The sequence below is a fragment of the Triticum dicoccoides genome, chromosome 3B, assembly GCF_002162155.2.
Source record: "Triticum dicoccoides isolate Atlit2015 ecotype Zavitan chromosome 3B, WEW_v2.0, whole genome shotgun sequence".
Lineage (NCBI taxonomy): Eukaryota > Viridiplantae > Streptophyta > Magnoliopsida > Poales > Poaceae > Triticum > Triticum dicoccoides.
This window is the reverse complement of record NC_041385.1, coordinates 849,553,099-849,569,900: the sequence shown is the minus strand read 5'-3', so window position 1 is coordinate 849,569,900 and position 16,802 is coordinate 849,553,099. Positions and strand designations below refer to the sequence as shown.

Below are 16,802 nucleotides of genomic sequence, written 5' to 3'. Positions count from 1 at the left end.
ACTGCATGTAATCCTTGCTATTGTGAAAGTTGCTAGACCAACTGATTTGTACACGTGTTGCTTGAAATTTTGCGGTATGCACTAATTTAGAGGAATCTCAAGAATCGTTGTAATACCAAAGGCAGGCCTGGCCTAGTCTTGGCTGGACATTTTCGGTTGGTTTCTAGGTATTCTGGGAGCCTGATAACTTTCTGCATTTAAATTAGATTTTTTCCTAGAATAATTAATGAAAACCTGAGATTAGACACTCATGTACACAATGCATAGAAAGATGGTAGATGGTCAACGTGTGGTCAAAGAAACAAGAAATGTCATCAAACATGAAGGCCACCATGTATGTCACGGAATTTCAAATCTGATTTTGATCCACACGTTAAGAAACAAAATTTTTGTAAATCATAATTAAAGGTACTCCTCACTCCTTATATTTTGAGTGCAAGAATTTGTATGCCAGATCTAATATTGTAAATCAAACTAGGGTATAACCCATAAGAGAGAATATTGTCGCCAAACCAATAACGTTTTATCATGGCATAATAAACCGTACACAAGAAAAACTAATACTGAAAAAGACTTTCGTCCCGCTTTATATATATAAAGCAACATGGCCGAACCGATACAAAGTGATGAGGAAAACCTCTACAAGAAAGAAAATCTAGTACAACCATCCACTGCACTCAACAGAGCCACATAAACATCGTTTCTTCTTGATGTTACCTTCAGAGTCATGGACCCCATCTATGGTATAATTATAGTCATATGATAGTGGTTCAAGAGGCTGAATATCCTCACAAGCAAAGAGCATGATGTGAGGCATACCCTTGTTGTCATGGTCATAGAGAACATTTTGTGTGAAAAGGTTAGGGGTGCAGCTATGGTTGATGAACCTTGCAAGGTTGCCACATTTCAGTGCGTCCACTGCAAAGAAATTTTCTTCCTCTTCCCCAGGGCCATTCCTAAGTGAGCGGATAGTCTTTTGTAAGTTGTCCCAGCGGGATACATCATAATAGTTGTTTCCAATAAGGAACAAGTACTCATCATTATCCCTCTCCTGAGCATCTTCATTATCCAACAACTCCCCTATATATTCACACACAAAACGTCCCGTAGGTATAAAATCAAGGCTTCGTACTCCCCAACCCATTGATGTTGTCTTGAAGACTTGAAGGCGAAAACTAATTCCATGTTGGCCCACTCTATTGCGACAAGTTGGAGGGCACTTGCATGAAGGTCCACACTCGTAAATAAGAGGTTTTTCCTCTAGGAGACCACCGGTCTTTCTGAAAGGGATCTTCCCTCCATTTTTCATTACACATGCACACTTTTGCGAGTCCGAACATCGACCAACACAATCACAACCTGATGGAGGATCTAGCTGATACTTCCTGAGGTATTGTATGTGTGAAATGTAGCGAAATGGAGCCGGGGCCTCGTTTGATATGGAGTTGATTGCAGATATAGGGATCTTCTCAAGACCTGACGATATATCTACAGTAAAAGTTCCATTGGATGGTTCAGCCATTCTTTTTTCCACAAGTTCGTGAATGTTGATGCTCGGTTGCCCCGACAATCTTCTCAGATGAAAAGTGCTAATATGTTTGTCTTCCCTCAGTTTCTCTTTGCTAAATTTCTCGACCAAATATAAACCACCATAAACATAGTATGTAAGCTCCTCACGGCCGGTCATAACAAACCTATAAATGACACGCACATGTGTTTTGGTATCCATACTCTGCTTTAGCGCCAAGTCGGTGCCTTCCATGTTGTGGCCAGTGGTGGCAGCCACAGACCCAACATGTAGCAAGAAATCCAGATTGTTATTTTGGGCTGACTGTTGCGCGTACGACACGATGCTAATGGCTAGACATGTCCTGCCCCCGTTCTGGTTGATGTAATCAACACGCGACTGCTGTGAACGATGGAGACCAACAAGGAAAAGCTCGGCGTCCGAATCAAACAAGTCACCAACATGAACTCCAGGGACGCTGCCCACGTACCTCCTATCATCAAATTCAACACATAGCCTCTCCCTGAAGACTTGAAAAGCTGCAAGATCATGTTCTTGTTTATTGCATTTCGCCTTCTCCTCGGCCAGAAGCTGCCTGTAAATTACCCGGAATTCCCGCAAAGAAGCCATGACGCTTTCTCTGCTGATGGCGACTTTGTTCTTTGGCATTGCACGATGACGATCACCCTTATCAACCTTCGTCGTCTTCTTGGGTACAGAAGCAGCAGCCCCTATAAGACTGGTTGACTTGGAAGTTCCAGTTGCAGGAACTCCATCAGATCCGTCGTCCTGGCTTAAATCCTGTGACCGCGGCCGCTTATACCCAATCTGGAATCTCCATGGCGCTACGGCCTTGCGCCCCTTGCGGCAACCATCTGTACCGAATCTCGTCGTCAAACTATTCTCCCACGTAGCGCCGTTGCACTGAGAGCCCTGCTGGGTGCTAGGTTTGGCTTCCACAATTGGGTCCCTGCAGGTGCCTTCATGGCCATAGAGAGCCTCATCGAAGTTGCAGACCTTTGAGGTCGCCTCCATGCGCGGTCAAGATCAAACCAACATCCCTAGAGACCTGCACCATACAGATTGAGGCGTCATCGAATCGAAGAATGAAAATATCGCCGGCAGGTGGTGAGCTGTACCTACCTGATGGAGGAAACGGAGGAGGACGAGATGAGATCCGCGTCTCGGGTTGCCGGCATGGTGGTGTGGCCGCCGTCAGACTTACTTGTGGTGAATTGGAATTGCCGGCTGTGTCTCCTAAACTTACGGGAGATTTTGTTAGCAGCTCCGTACGAGATACTCCTATAAGTTTGTTTAAACCCCGAAACCGAAACTATGAGGTACGTACGTGCACGTCCCGGTGTCCCGAGCGTCCGGTGCACGTACAAGTCGACCTTGCTCTATTTATGTATATTCTGTATAAAGGTAAATCCGATGGATATTGATCGTGCCAATCCATATCCGATCTTCTTAGTAAACGATCGAGGAGCTACCAATGGCATGCCGCGGCCGCCGGCGGCAGTGGTCCGAGCTCCCCGAGGACATGCTCGACAAGATCTACCGTGGCTGCGTCACATCTCCGTACGACCGTGCTCGCTTCGCCGCTGTCTGTGCGTCATGGCGCACCGTCGCGTCGTGGCACCCTGCGCTGCCATCTCTCCCCCTCCTGCTACCCTGGACGGGCGACGCCGAGCGTGACCGAAAGGCGCGAGCATTAAGTCTCCAGGATGGCAGAGTCCTACGTTCCCCTCTTCGGGGGTTGCTGTGTCGCAAGCGGCTGGTCGGATCCCACGACGGTGGCTGGATCGCCGCCGCAACTGGCACTCATGTTATCATCGTGAATCTCCTCTCCGGTGCTCAGGTGGAGCTTTCCGCCAAACAAAGCATCATTGGATGTAAATGCCCAACCAAACGGCTGCTGGCATTTAATCAGAGACCCCATCTTGTCTCCGTTCCAAAAATCATCTTCTCGGAGGACCCCTCCTCGAGTGAATGCATCCTTGCCGCGATAACCACAAGATGCAAGATAGCGGTATGCAGAATTGGCAGTCCGAACCGTGGGTGGACGACTAGAGGATGTGGTGCTTCTGAATATGAGGAGATCACAGATATCGCCTTCTGCAACGGCATGATCTATGCCCTTATGTCGGGCAAATTGTTTAGGTTCAACATCCGCACAAATGCAAACGGCGCTCTGATTGAAAAGAGAGAGTTTTTGTATGTGTGGTTTGAGTCCCGGTACCACCAAACATACATCTTGGAGCTATGTGGCAAACTAGTGATAGCTGTGGAGTCCCCGTCATACGTGGGCTGCTTCAAAGCTAAAACTTTTAGGGTTTTTGAGCTTGCCGATAGAGGCACAACGCGGCCAATACACCACAGGTTCAAACGGATAGAGGTGACGAGTTTGGGTGACCATGCTTTATTCTTGGGGCCAACATGCAGCAAGGCAGTGCATGTGTCTTTGACTGCTGGACACAACAGGGTGAAAAGGAATCACATTTACTACTCCAAGCAACACTTACATTCAAGCGATAAAGTAGAGTGCTCAAAAGGGCTTGGCCTCGGCAGTTACACCATGTATTACAGAAAAAGTATAGGGATGGATCGCACGGAGAGGATCATATCACAGGGATACCATTACCGTCACGAGGATGGCGGTAATGCTTGTGTCTGGGTTCTGCCTCCGGACTTCTAATTCCTAGCACATGCGTGTACCTCGATTTTATGTTAAATGGCAGTATTATCAATATTCTTAAACTTATGAAACTTTCTTACTTTGGCGAGGTATAGGTACGTTACCCTGATGTATACACAGGCAAGGAATTTATTATTTAATCTTGTTATGGTAGTAGTACAGGATTAATGTCACATTCTAGCATTGAGGTAGTAACACATAGGGAGCATTTGTACGGCCAGTGCATTTTTAAGATAATGCAACAGCTGCTGGAGCGACTGCTCGTAGTTTCTTAATCGGAAAAACAAAGTAATCTGCATCATTTATACACATAACCTATGTAATCAAGATGCTTCCTGATGTGAAGTAATTACCCAAAGATGTTATCGTTTTCTGAATGTTTTTCATGGTCTTATTCCATCTCAAAAAGGAAGATCAAGCATATCGAGCTGTTTATTATATACAGTATATTTATTACTCAACAATAATAGGGTAATGTTCCTGGTCAATGATGTTCAGGGCTTGCAGAGAGCCATGCAAAATCTACTACTCACTAAATCCATATCTCATTCAATAAGTAGCTAAGTATGAGCTAGCTAGCCTATTACATCATTTCTTTATCTTGAGCTACTGCATATCTACTACACAAACATATGCACGTTTAATATCCTGAACCACCGGCAACGTGGAACAAAACAATATATCCTAATCATGGAAATTAGGTAGGTCTATCTAATCTGAGAAGGTTGATATCTGAAAGGTTTGAGATGGAAATTTCACCACAAATACGGGACTCGGCAACGTCATTCTCACGTGTCAGTACATATAGTGGTGCAATTGGTTTGACCAAAAAAAAATCTGGTTTGGTTTCTCCGGTTTATACCCTTATATATTTTGGTCTTAGAAATTTCCAAATCATTGATCTAGTTAACACATAATTCGGTTCGGTCCGGTCGGGCGGTCTGTGCGTGCTGGCGTTTATTTGACGCTACTCCTAGAACATACAACGTATTACGAAAGGTCCATATTACCCTTCATACATTTAGCGAGAATGGCTAGCGGGGCTCATCAATCAGTCTCTCGTCCTATTCATGGAAGGCCATCAAGTATGTAAAAACCATCATGGTAGATTATGTTATAGAGTTATTACTTGTCGCTACATATAACAATCAACAAAAACCATTCATGAATATAGTGTGTAGCGTCATGATTCACCCCTTAATCTATAATACCTAAATAATTTATCCCTATTATCCTATTTCTCTTGACATGCAGCCTATCCACCTCACCAATGTGCCACAGCATTCCCACTAACCTATTTTCTTTCTTTTCATCACCAGGCAACTAGACAATGCAATCAGTTTCTATCCGCTGAAACTTCGGACTTCCAGTCAGTGTTGTGGTCCGATCGTCTCCCTTAATTACTCCGCACCCTTTCCACGGCATTATGCAGCGCTTTTTTTAGTATCCCACTACCATGAAATCACAACATCAGGCGAGGTTACCTTTTTCCTAGAGCTCCGTTCCAGGCAGCGCATCCAAATCCTCTCCACAGCAAATTAGTCTCCTAATTAATTCCCTCTCTACTTTCTCCGTTCTTCTACCACCTATTAATGTTCTTCTAAAGAAGTAACCGATGTATGGGATTTGATGGCTGAATCTTCATCTACTTGCAGAGGTAACCGATGTAGTTGCTCCCCCTTTTTAAGCAGAAGTCTGCATCACGACAAAACATGCTTCTCGGCCTGCGTTGGCGGCCTCCTTGGTTGCCTCATCGGAGCACACCCGATCTCATCTTCTTAGGGTACCTCTCACGGCTCAACAGGAAGACTGAAGCTCTTGGCTGAGCGGCTCGTGGATGTCCTCCTCGCATGCCTGTTCTGCCTGGCCCTCCCGACACTGGCAGTGTGTTACTCCACGCCGTAGTTAGCGTACATGGGGACTTCGAGGAGGCAAGTGATTTTTTTAACTGAATTGTTTGCATATCATGTCGGATGCACTATTCTCTTGGCATCATCAACGCTTCTGCTTCCTGTGTTGTTTGTATATCAGAAGAGCAACATGCTACAATTGACAGTATGGCTCCATCACATTCAGTAATAGGCTCACAACTATCCAACCATCAAATATGTCTTCCTTCTTTGCTTCGTACTGCTACTTTGAATCATTCGTATTCCCCGTTTCTATATTGTATATAGATTTGTAATCTTCGCCTATCTACACCGCCAACAGATACTGCAATTGTTTCATGGACTGTACCATACCAGCAAATGCTTCAAGGGGCTATCTATTATTCAATTTAGTACCATTTTTTGTATAGCAATTTTTTTACTAGACAATCAAATGATTTATTCATGAGACCTTTGATACAAGTGTCAATGTAATCTTTATCTCTTCCTTAAATTTAATTGTTATGGAAAGGTATGTGGAATAAGAATTACTGTGTTATTATATCATAAGTTCTGAAAAATATTGTCTTATACTAACTAAATTTTTAGAAGTTGTTTGATCGAATCTAGCTTTTTTAGCTTGGTACTATGACATACACATGATTAATTCTTGGTATGCCGCATTCAGTCATTCCTGAATGTTTCTTCACTTACAATTTAAGAGACAAAAAATATATTTATTCAGATTTCAATAGCTGCATTTTATGTGTTTTCTCCGCTTGCAGATTATTGAGAAGGAAAAAACACCATCTTCACAAGGAATATTTTATACTGTGGAGTGTCTACAAATAATCCATTTTTTGTGAATTCTTTGTGCACATATTGTGCTAATGTGTAATGTAATGCCTTACCTAGATTGCTCTGCACGGTATAGTTTTGTTCTTCTCCAGTGTATCCCTTTAGTATTTGTATGTGTCTGTCAATGTATATATTAATCTTTCCACCTAAAAATCGGTCAAAAGATCAGTTCGCTATCCTAAATTGCTCTCACCATTTGAATGGCTCGCCGGGTTTGTGAGTACAGGAACTTCAAGAGCAATAGGATCTACTAATTTCTTCAATAGTTTATTTAAGAAAGAAGATATGTTTTGGACTGCAAAAAAACACATCGAAGGACTTAACAAAACATGATTGTTTTAGTCCATGTAGCCTTGCATTGCAGAAGGCGATGTCTGTGAGAACCGTACGGATAAGGCCCCATCCGCCACATCCTTGTGTTGTCCATCCGCCTCGATCGCTATAAAGCTCATTGGGTACTCCAAGCAACACATACATTCAAACGATAACCTACAGTACTCAAAAGGGCCCGACCTCGGCAGTTATACTGTGTATTGCAGAAAAAGTGTAGGCATGGATGGCTCGGAGCAGATCATATCACAGGGATACCATTACCGTCACGAGGATGGTGGTAATGCTTGTGTTTGGGTTCTGTCTCCGGACTTCTAATTCCTCGCTCATGCATGTATCTTGATTTTATGTTAAAAGGCAGTATTCATACGCTTAAACTTATGTAATTTTCTCTATTTGGCAAGGTATAGTTATGTTACATGGTGTGTAAGTAGTCAATGAATCAATTATCTAATCTTGTTCTTGTAGTGGTACACGATTAATGTCATATTCTACCATTGAGCTGTTAACACATAGCTTAATCGTCTCTTGCAACTTAGTTTGGTTAAACTAGCAGGAATAGTGAGCATTTGTACGCCCAGTGCATGTGTCAAATAATGCGATAGCTGCTGGAGCATCCGCCCATAGTTTGTTTACCTGAACGACAGGTAATCTACAATATGATGGGTTATGTTCCTGGTGGATGATGTTAAGGGCTTCGAGAGAGCCATGCAAAATCCACTCCTCACTAAATCCTGATCTCATTCCATGAGTAGCTAAAGTATGAGCTAGCCTATTACGTCATTCTTTATCTCGTGCCACTGCACATCCACAACATAAACACATGCTGGCGAGCTAAACTGCTTAATAAAGGAGACATACTCGTTCTTATCACGGCAGTCTTAGACTAAACACATGTTAGTTTTCCTTATCTGTAAAAAGGTTCTAAACACAATTGACACACTTAAACACACCTTCTTTTGGACGGCAGAGGACACCTGTTCTGGGGCTCAGCTCCCGATCGCTTTGGAAAAATGTTTGCAAACCAGAAAGTATGCTGGTTTAGGCATTATAAACTTGTATATCCAGAATACTTGCTTGCTGATGAAGCTTGTTGTTAAATCTGTACTCGCCCAGAATACCCCCTGGTCAGATTGGCTTAGCTTGCAACATCCAAATGCTTTTGTAGCCCCAGCCTCCCACCTCTCCTACCTGTGCAAAACCATAAACCAGCATATGCCTATTGACGGCATCCTGGACTAAGGGGTACCAACCTAGTTGGCTCACAGTCCATGGGCCGAGCTTATGGCCCACCGATCTCTAAGGGGTACCAACCTAGTTGGCCCACAGTCCATGGGCCAAGACGGACTCAGCCGAATACTTGGTGTGTACTTCAAGGACTACTCCACCTGTCAGCATGTTTATCCTTAGTTGGCAACCGGCCATGTGTAACCCTAGATACCCCTGGTGCCTATATAAGCCGGAGGGTTTAATTAGTCTATAGAGGCACAATCATAATTACCAGCCTTAGGGTTTAGAACACAATATACGATCTTGAGGTAGATCAACATGTATTCGATACTCCATCATCAGTATAATCAAGCATGACATAGAGTTTTACCTCTTCGACAGGGCCTGAATCTAGGTAAATATCGGGCCCTTTGTCTTATGTTCAATATCAATCCATGATAACGTAGAGTGCTCAAAAGGGCTCGACCTCGGCAGTTATACTGTGTATTGCAGAAAAATTGTAGGCATGGATCGCTCGGAGAGGATAATATCAGAGGGATACCATTACCGTCACGAGGATGTGTGTAATGCCTGTGTTTGGTGTCCGCCTCGGGACTTTTAATTTGTTGCTCTTGCATGTATCTCGATCTTATGTTAAAAGGTAGTGTTATCCATATTCTTAAACTTAAGTAATTTTCTTCTTATGTTCTTTTTGTTTGTAGTTCACGATTGATGAATTCTTCGTGAGATTCGCGTGAGAGCATATACATACAGGTGAAAAACAATTCATTGTTTGATTATTAATTGATTGCAAGAAGACAAGATCAAATAGACAAATAGTCAATCAATCTCCTGATTTGTTTCTTTCCTTTTGTACGAGGAACATAGTGAATAGCATGGTGGACCGAACTCCAGCAGCCAATTTCTCCGAACAAAAGCAAAAGTGTTTGGAAAAGTAGATACGGCAGAGACGTATCAACAATATCGAAGATTAACTCTTCACTCTGGAAGTTCTCGAGTGACCCAAAGACTACGTCAAGTGTTACTGTTCCCGTGCAGCGAGCCTCGATACCACGTATGGCACCTTTAAAGGTGGTGGTGCTGGGCTTGATCCGAGATGAGTCTATGCCCATCTTTCTGGTCGTATCCGCATAGATTAAATTGAGGTTGCTGCCTCCATCCATCAGGACGCACGTTTGATGCAACCAGTCAACGATCGGATCTAGGACCAAAGCAGCCGATCCACCATGCCTTATGCTGGTCGGATGATCATGTTTGTCAAATGTGATCGAGTAAGCCGACCACGGATTGAACTTCGGGGCAACATGCTCTAGATCGTAAATGTCCCAAAGTGCTCGTTTTCTCTCCTTTTTAGGGATGTGGGTAGCATAAATCATGTTCACGTCTTTCACATCTTGAGGAAACTATTTTTGGCCTCTATTATTTGCCCTCTGACGCCATCTTTCCGGCCTGCTTGAAGACCCAACAGTTTCGGTTTGTGCGTTTTTGTGTTTATCCAAGGTACCATGAATCTGGCATAGTTTGTCGAGGATCTTATCTAGATGGTTGGGTCCATCTTTCTTCCCTTTAAAGGGCTTCTTTTCTGTCCGTATCTAGGTCCGTTGAACCTTGTGTTTACTGCGGCATCCTCGATACCGCTCATGCCATTTTTCTGACTTCTCTTATTCTTACTGTGCCCGAGCTTACCATTGGCTTCGCAAGCTTATGAGGTACCTGCCTCGCCGTTATTGCGGGCCAGCCAACTATCTTCTCCCGCGCAGAAGTGGGTGATAAGTGAGGTGAGGGCCGCCATGGTCTTTGGCCAATATTACCCGAGCTGGCGCGCAAGCCACTCATCTTGGATGCTGTGCAGGAAAGCGGTGATCGCCTTGGCGTCGGGGCAGTTTACGATTTGGTTCTTTTTAGTTAAGAACCTGTTCCAGAATTTCCTTTTCCTTGCCGACTTGCCGGTTTGCTAAATGATATGGATGAGGTTGTCGGCATCAGGAGGTCGGACATAAGTGTCCTAGAAGTTTTCCCTAAAGGCGTCCTCGAGTGCTTCCCAGCTCCCGATGGAATGAGGAGGCAGACTGCTAAGCCAATGCCTCGCTAGGCCCTTTATTTTGAGTGACAAATAGTTGATAGCGTGGAGATAGTCTCCATTGACCATATGGATATGGAGAATGAAATCTTCAATCCACACAGCTGGAGCAGTCATGCCATCGTATGACTCCATATTGATTGGTTTAAAACCGTCTAGAAACTAATGTTCCATCACCCTGTCTATAGAACAGATCGGGTGAACGGGGCCTTGGAACCAAGCAGTGTCACGTCGGACCTCGGGAGACATCCGTGTATAAGCTTGTCCTGAGCTCGGCCGTTCCTATCCATCCAGGTGTCATAGCCGTCAAGCCCGACTAGCTAATACGTCTCCAACATATCTATAATTTTGATCGTTCCATGCTGTTATATTATCAATCTTGGATGTTTTATATACATTTACTAGCGACTTTATATACTTTTCGGGACTAACCTATTTACATAGTGCCCACCGATAGTTGTTGTTTTTGCTTGTTTTTACTTCATAGAATATCAATACCAAACGAGGTCCAAATGCCACGAAACTTTTTGAAGATTTTTTTTCTACCGAGAAGACATCCAGGGAACCAAAGGAGCACACGAGGGGAGGCCCGTGGGCCCACTGGGCACCAGGGCACGCCAAAGGCCCCCGGCGCGCCCTATGGGTAGTGGAGCCCACGGAAAACTTCCCGACCTACCTCCGACTCTATAAATTCTCTAAAATTCCACAAACCCTATGGGAGTCGACGAAACACTTCTTTCGCCGCCGCAAGTTCTAGAACCACGAGATCCAATCTAGGCCTTTTCCGGCATCTTGCCGGAGGGGAAAACGATCACGGAGGGGTTCTTCATCATCCTTGCTGCCCCTTCGATGATGCGTGAGTAGTTTACCACAGACCTACGGGTCTGTAGGCAGTTCCTAGATGGCTTCTTCTCTCCTTTTGATCTTCAATACAATATTCTCCTTGATGTTCTTGGAGATCTATTTGGTGTAATCTTATTTTGCGGTGTGTTTGTTGGGATCCGATGAACCGTATGTTTATGATCAGATCTATTCATGAATATTATTTGGATTTTCTCTGAACTCTTTTATGCATGATTATTAAAGCCTTGTATTTCTTATCCAATTTATTGGTTTAGTTTGGTCGACTAGATTGATTTTTCTTGCCATGCGAAGATGTGCTTTGTGATGGGCTTGCGGTGCTCAATCTCAGGGACAGAAAGAGACATGACGCGCATGTATCGTTGCTATTAAGGGTAACAAGATGGGTTTTATTCATACGTAAGTTTATCTTGTATACATCATATTATCTTGCTTAAGTCATTACACTGTTGTTTCTTGAACTTAATACACTAGATGTATGCTGGATAGTGGTCGATGTGTGGAGTAATAGTAGTAGACGCAGGTAGAAGTCGGTCTACTAGTATTGGACGTGATGCCTTTATACATGATCATTGCCTTGGATATTTTCATAATTATTTGCTTTTCTATTAATAGCCCAACAGTAATTTGTTTACCCACCGTATGCTATCTTCATGAGAGAAGCCTCTAGTGAAATCTGTGACCCACGGGTCTATTTCTATCATATTATTTTCAGATCTATTAAACCAAAAATACAAAAATACCTTGGTGCAATTTATTTACTTTTATTTTATTTGCATCTATCAATCTATCTATTTATCAGATCTCAATACCGTTGAGGGATTGACAACCCCTCTACACATTGGGTTGCAAGTATTTATTGTCTGTGTGCAGGTGCTGATTACATAGTGTTGCTTGCTTCTCCTACTGGATTGATAACTGAGGTAAAATACTTACCTCCGTTGTGCTGCATCATCCTCTTCTCTTCGGGAAAATACCAATATGAATCACAACTAGCACTAGCGCACACCCTCTTGACCCGTAGATGGACCGAGGGGGTGCCCGGTTCGCCTCTATCTGGCATCGTGCTTCATAAGGCTTAAAGTAATCAACATGATCCTTTCCATGACGACGTTTCGTTGTTTGGGTGTGAAAATTTCCCTCGTTGACCTGTCGCGCCCTCTAGGGGGTCGATCAGGTTGATCATCCCGTCCGCATGTTAAAGGCACGTCGTTAGTTACTTCTTCACTGAACACGGGAAACAAACGCCTATGCAGGCAAGATTTAGGCGCGCTATGGTGTTATTCTTCAAGGTCTTTCTCGGACGAGAGTATTTTGACCCATTTGTCATTCAATGCATCTTGATTGGCTTGCAGCTGCAGCTGCTTCCGTTTCATGCTCCTGGTGGTGGCCTCAAGGCGCCATCGGAACCGTTCTTGCTCAAAGAGGTCCTCGAGGACTATAAAGTCCTCAGTACTGAGGCTTTCATCCTCCTCGGATTGAGGTAAGTAATTTTTGTCAGCCCCTTCAAAGAGGTCATCGGGGTCCTCGACCTCAAGGATTCCCGCGGGACCATGTTGCCGCCCTAGGGAGGCTTGAAAATCCTCTTCCAGATTGTCGGCCTTGTCTGCTGCCGCACCATTGTTGGTGGTGGTGGAGTCGTGCCCGCTGGGGTTCCAGCTGGTACCTCTCCCGCGTCTTCGCCAACATTTTGACGGGTTCTTGAGAGTATAACATATATATGTCGGAAGTGAATGTTGCCGACCACTTGCCGTTTTTGGCCAGCAACGTAGTGGTTCCACGAGGGCCATCGACATCTTCATCCATGTCGGTAGCCTCCACGTAGTCTAATACATCGGTTAAATCGTCGACCGTGGCAACTAGGTGGGTGGTGGGTGGAACATAAATTTCCCGGTCGTCGGCTTTAAGTCTGATCTTTCATAAACCAACGTCTGACGTCCGAGATTGATAAGCTCTAGATGTGATTAAGCATGTCATTTATGTGAGATAATTCCTCAGTGTTCATGGCTTGGTTATACGCCGGGCGAACTCGAAATACAATTGGCGAGTCGCTTGATGCGTTCTCAGCTTTGTGAGGGGCCAGAGTTGATTCCGGATCAGGTACTAGAGTTAGTTCTAAACCTGATGTACTATATGAAGCCGAGTGCGGACCAACGCCGGGGCATGACACAGAGACGAGGTCACCCAAGGCGGGGTGATTGATTCCTCCACGAGGTCTTGTGGTGCCAAGGGGCCTAGTATGGCATCCTTGAGGGAGATCGGTTTCGAGGTCGAGCCCCCGATGTCCGATAAGCCCTCGATCCAGCCTGGCGACCAGCCTGAAAGGACGAGCTCGCCGTGGGAATCTGTGGTGTATTCCAAGCCTCCAAAAGTTATGACCTGCTCTGGGGTGTAATTCTTGACGGGAGCTAGATGGCTCGCCGAGCCGGCGCAAAAGACCATGCTGCCGAATACAAAAAGTTGGCCGGGGACGAAGATGTCCCCATAGCCGGCGTCGCAGTTAATCTACAGACAAGCCATCGATCTTTTCATTGATCTCACAGAGAATACTCAATGAAAGCACCAATGTCGGTGGTAAAACCAGCAGACCTCGGGGTAGGGGGTCCCGAGTTGTGGATCTCAGATTGGTGGTAACAGGGACGAAGGAGACAGTATTTATCCAGGTTCAGGCCCTCTTGAAGAGGTAATACCCTACGCCCTTCTCTGATTGTAATAATGAATGATGTATCGAGTACAAGCTTGTTCTACCTCGAGATCGTAAGGAGAGATCTAACCCTAGGGCTATGTGAATGTTATTGTAATTGGATCCCCTCTATGGGCTAAACCCTCTGGCTTATATACACGCCAGATAAGACCTTTAGGGTTACATGGTCGGTATCCAGGGGTACGCATGAGGCGGCAGGAGATGCCTTGGAGTATACGCCAAGTCTTCGGTAGATGCAGTCTTGATCACGTCCATGTGTGTAGCTTCCGAAGTCCACCTGAATGAGAATGAGGGCCTACAGGCCCAACCCGAGGACTATGGCCCGACTAGGTTGGCACCCCTTAGTTCAGAACACCGTCAGAACCAAATACAATAAAATAAATTTTCACACGCAAAAAAAACCAATGAATGAAATTTTGACTGAGCGCCACTTGAAAAACAGTCAGTAGAAAAATAGGAAAAATGATATATTGTGGTTCCATGAATGTTTTTAATGCATAGTCAACCTATAAATTATAGTAATGAATATTGACGATAACACTCATAATTAAGATAAGTATGTATGAACATATTCGCGAAAACAAGAGTTTACGAAAATGTATGCATTGCCAAGCAACTAGTTGACTGGAGGCAGAAGCCATATGCAGTTGTTACAACTACTAGATGACTCGTTGCGCCAATGGCGCAAGGGGCGAAAGGGAGTCAAGTATTGTGAGAATATTTAGACATCCAAATCAAAAACCAAATGTGGCCAACACTCCCGAATCCTCTGCTTGGAAGCCGCTTTTCTCATCGGATCTAACATAAATAGCAAATTTCAGAGAAAATATAAAGCATGAAAGACTTTAAGTTGTACTATTGAGACCATACCACCATATCTTCATTTAGTTTCTTTGGGAATATAAAGGTCTAAGAGGATGGTACATGTGAGAGCTGTGAATCCACAACAAAAAACTAAATTAACTTCCAAACAAACATTTCAAGTTTGGAAGCCACAAAGAAGCAGCCCAGATCTCTCGTTGTAGTGCAGGTACATGTCCTTAATCCTGCATCCACAACCCATAATTATTCAACACCTAAATCGACGAAATCCAACGAAGGAAATCTTGGCAGAAACATGCACCGTGGCTTACGTGATTATATTAGTGAAAAAACATAGGCAAATACAAAACAGAGGCAAACATTGCTCATTGCTTGGCTACCAAATTATTTGGCCCCGTGAAAAAATATATGGCGAAGGGAGCAACTGGGTATGATAAAGCTATGAAGTACGGAGTATAAACCAAGTACAAAATACTGTTTTGCTACTTTATCATTTAAACTCTGCAAGTCTTCATACTTTGTACTGGTAACCTAGAATAAACTAAACCAGTATTAGAGTTATGATTCAATACCACACTCACTGGGGTGAAACTTTCATACTCAAATCTGTAAAACCTTCTTAAGTATCTATCTTTTGTTATCTATCGATTATTGCACAATTAGATAATATAAATACAAGACCCATTCTTCCTGAAGAATCTGAACTACCATTGACAATGGAGATTGTTATAAAACTACAGATAACTAATAAACAGTCTGGTAACATAAAAACTGCCAGTCTCTTGTCTCCAAATACCAAGAAAGGAGCATAGTTCAACTTAAATACGCCCACAGATTATACAACTGACCAATGGAACAAATAGTGAACTTGTTATATGTGAACACCTCCAGCATAGACCATTGTGACTCCAAAGTCAAAAGTAGTGTGCTCTTAAACAGAAGTAAGTTAATTGGTCCCATTTATTCTCCCTTTCTTTTTGTGCTGGTCCTTGCTGATATTTCAGTGCCATCCTTGATCGATCAGTGAGCAGAGAGAGCATTTAGATGAGTCAAAGAGTGAGCTCAGAACAGTAGCAAGAGAGCTCTCCTCACGCAATTCTCTCCCTATTTATAGTTGCACTACACATCAGGGGAGAGGAGCAACACCTGTAGATCATCAACTTAGTCTACACTCGTCAGTTCTGCAGTCTGAGAAATAAATGAACACAAGGGAAAAAAACAACCGATTCTGACCAGAGAATTCACAATCCAAAAAACTTTGGGACTCCCTTATAAGATAATATACCAAAACACCTGATAAATCACTTCTATAGGCACATTAGGAAAAATGGCAATAAGGAGCATAAAGAAAGATCACTGAGAATTGAATGGTTTCCTTCAAATAAACATAAGCCAAGGGAAAAACATCATATTTTGATTGGATTCTTTTTACCGGTGTTGATATTGATGGTGTATCCCAGATTTCTTTTTTGAGAGAGAACATAGGAAACAAAACTAAGACATCCTACCATCATAAAAGTAAACTTTTTATTCTCCTTTTTCTAGCATAATCCGATATACAGTTCGTCTATTAGTCTGGTTCCAACTTTAATATCGTATGGAACATCTAGGAAACGCAATGTTTTTTGCTTGGCTATTCTATAGATATATTACCAGTTAACTGATCAATTATGTAAAACATCAATTCCTTGGTCACTTTGCTGCTGCATGATCTGAAGAAATAAACGTAGAGTAATGGGGCTCACCTTGCTGGTGCAGCCTGACATAGCTTGGGCTTGGGGAGCCACTGGCCATGGGCTTGGAGGAGGATGGCAGGAGTGCTGGTGATGTGGTCATCGTGGAAC

The 16,802-nt window shown here is 43.6% G+C and overlaps 1 pseudogene; it reads right to left on the bottom strand.

Moving 5' to 3' along the window:
* Nucleotides 1–615: 615 nt before the first annotated feature.
* LOC119282668 overlaps nucleotides 616–16,802 on the bottom strand; it is a 23,022-nt pseudogene continuing 6,835 nt past the window's right edge.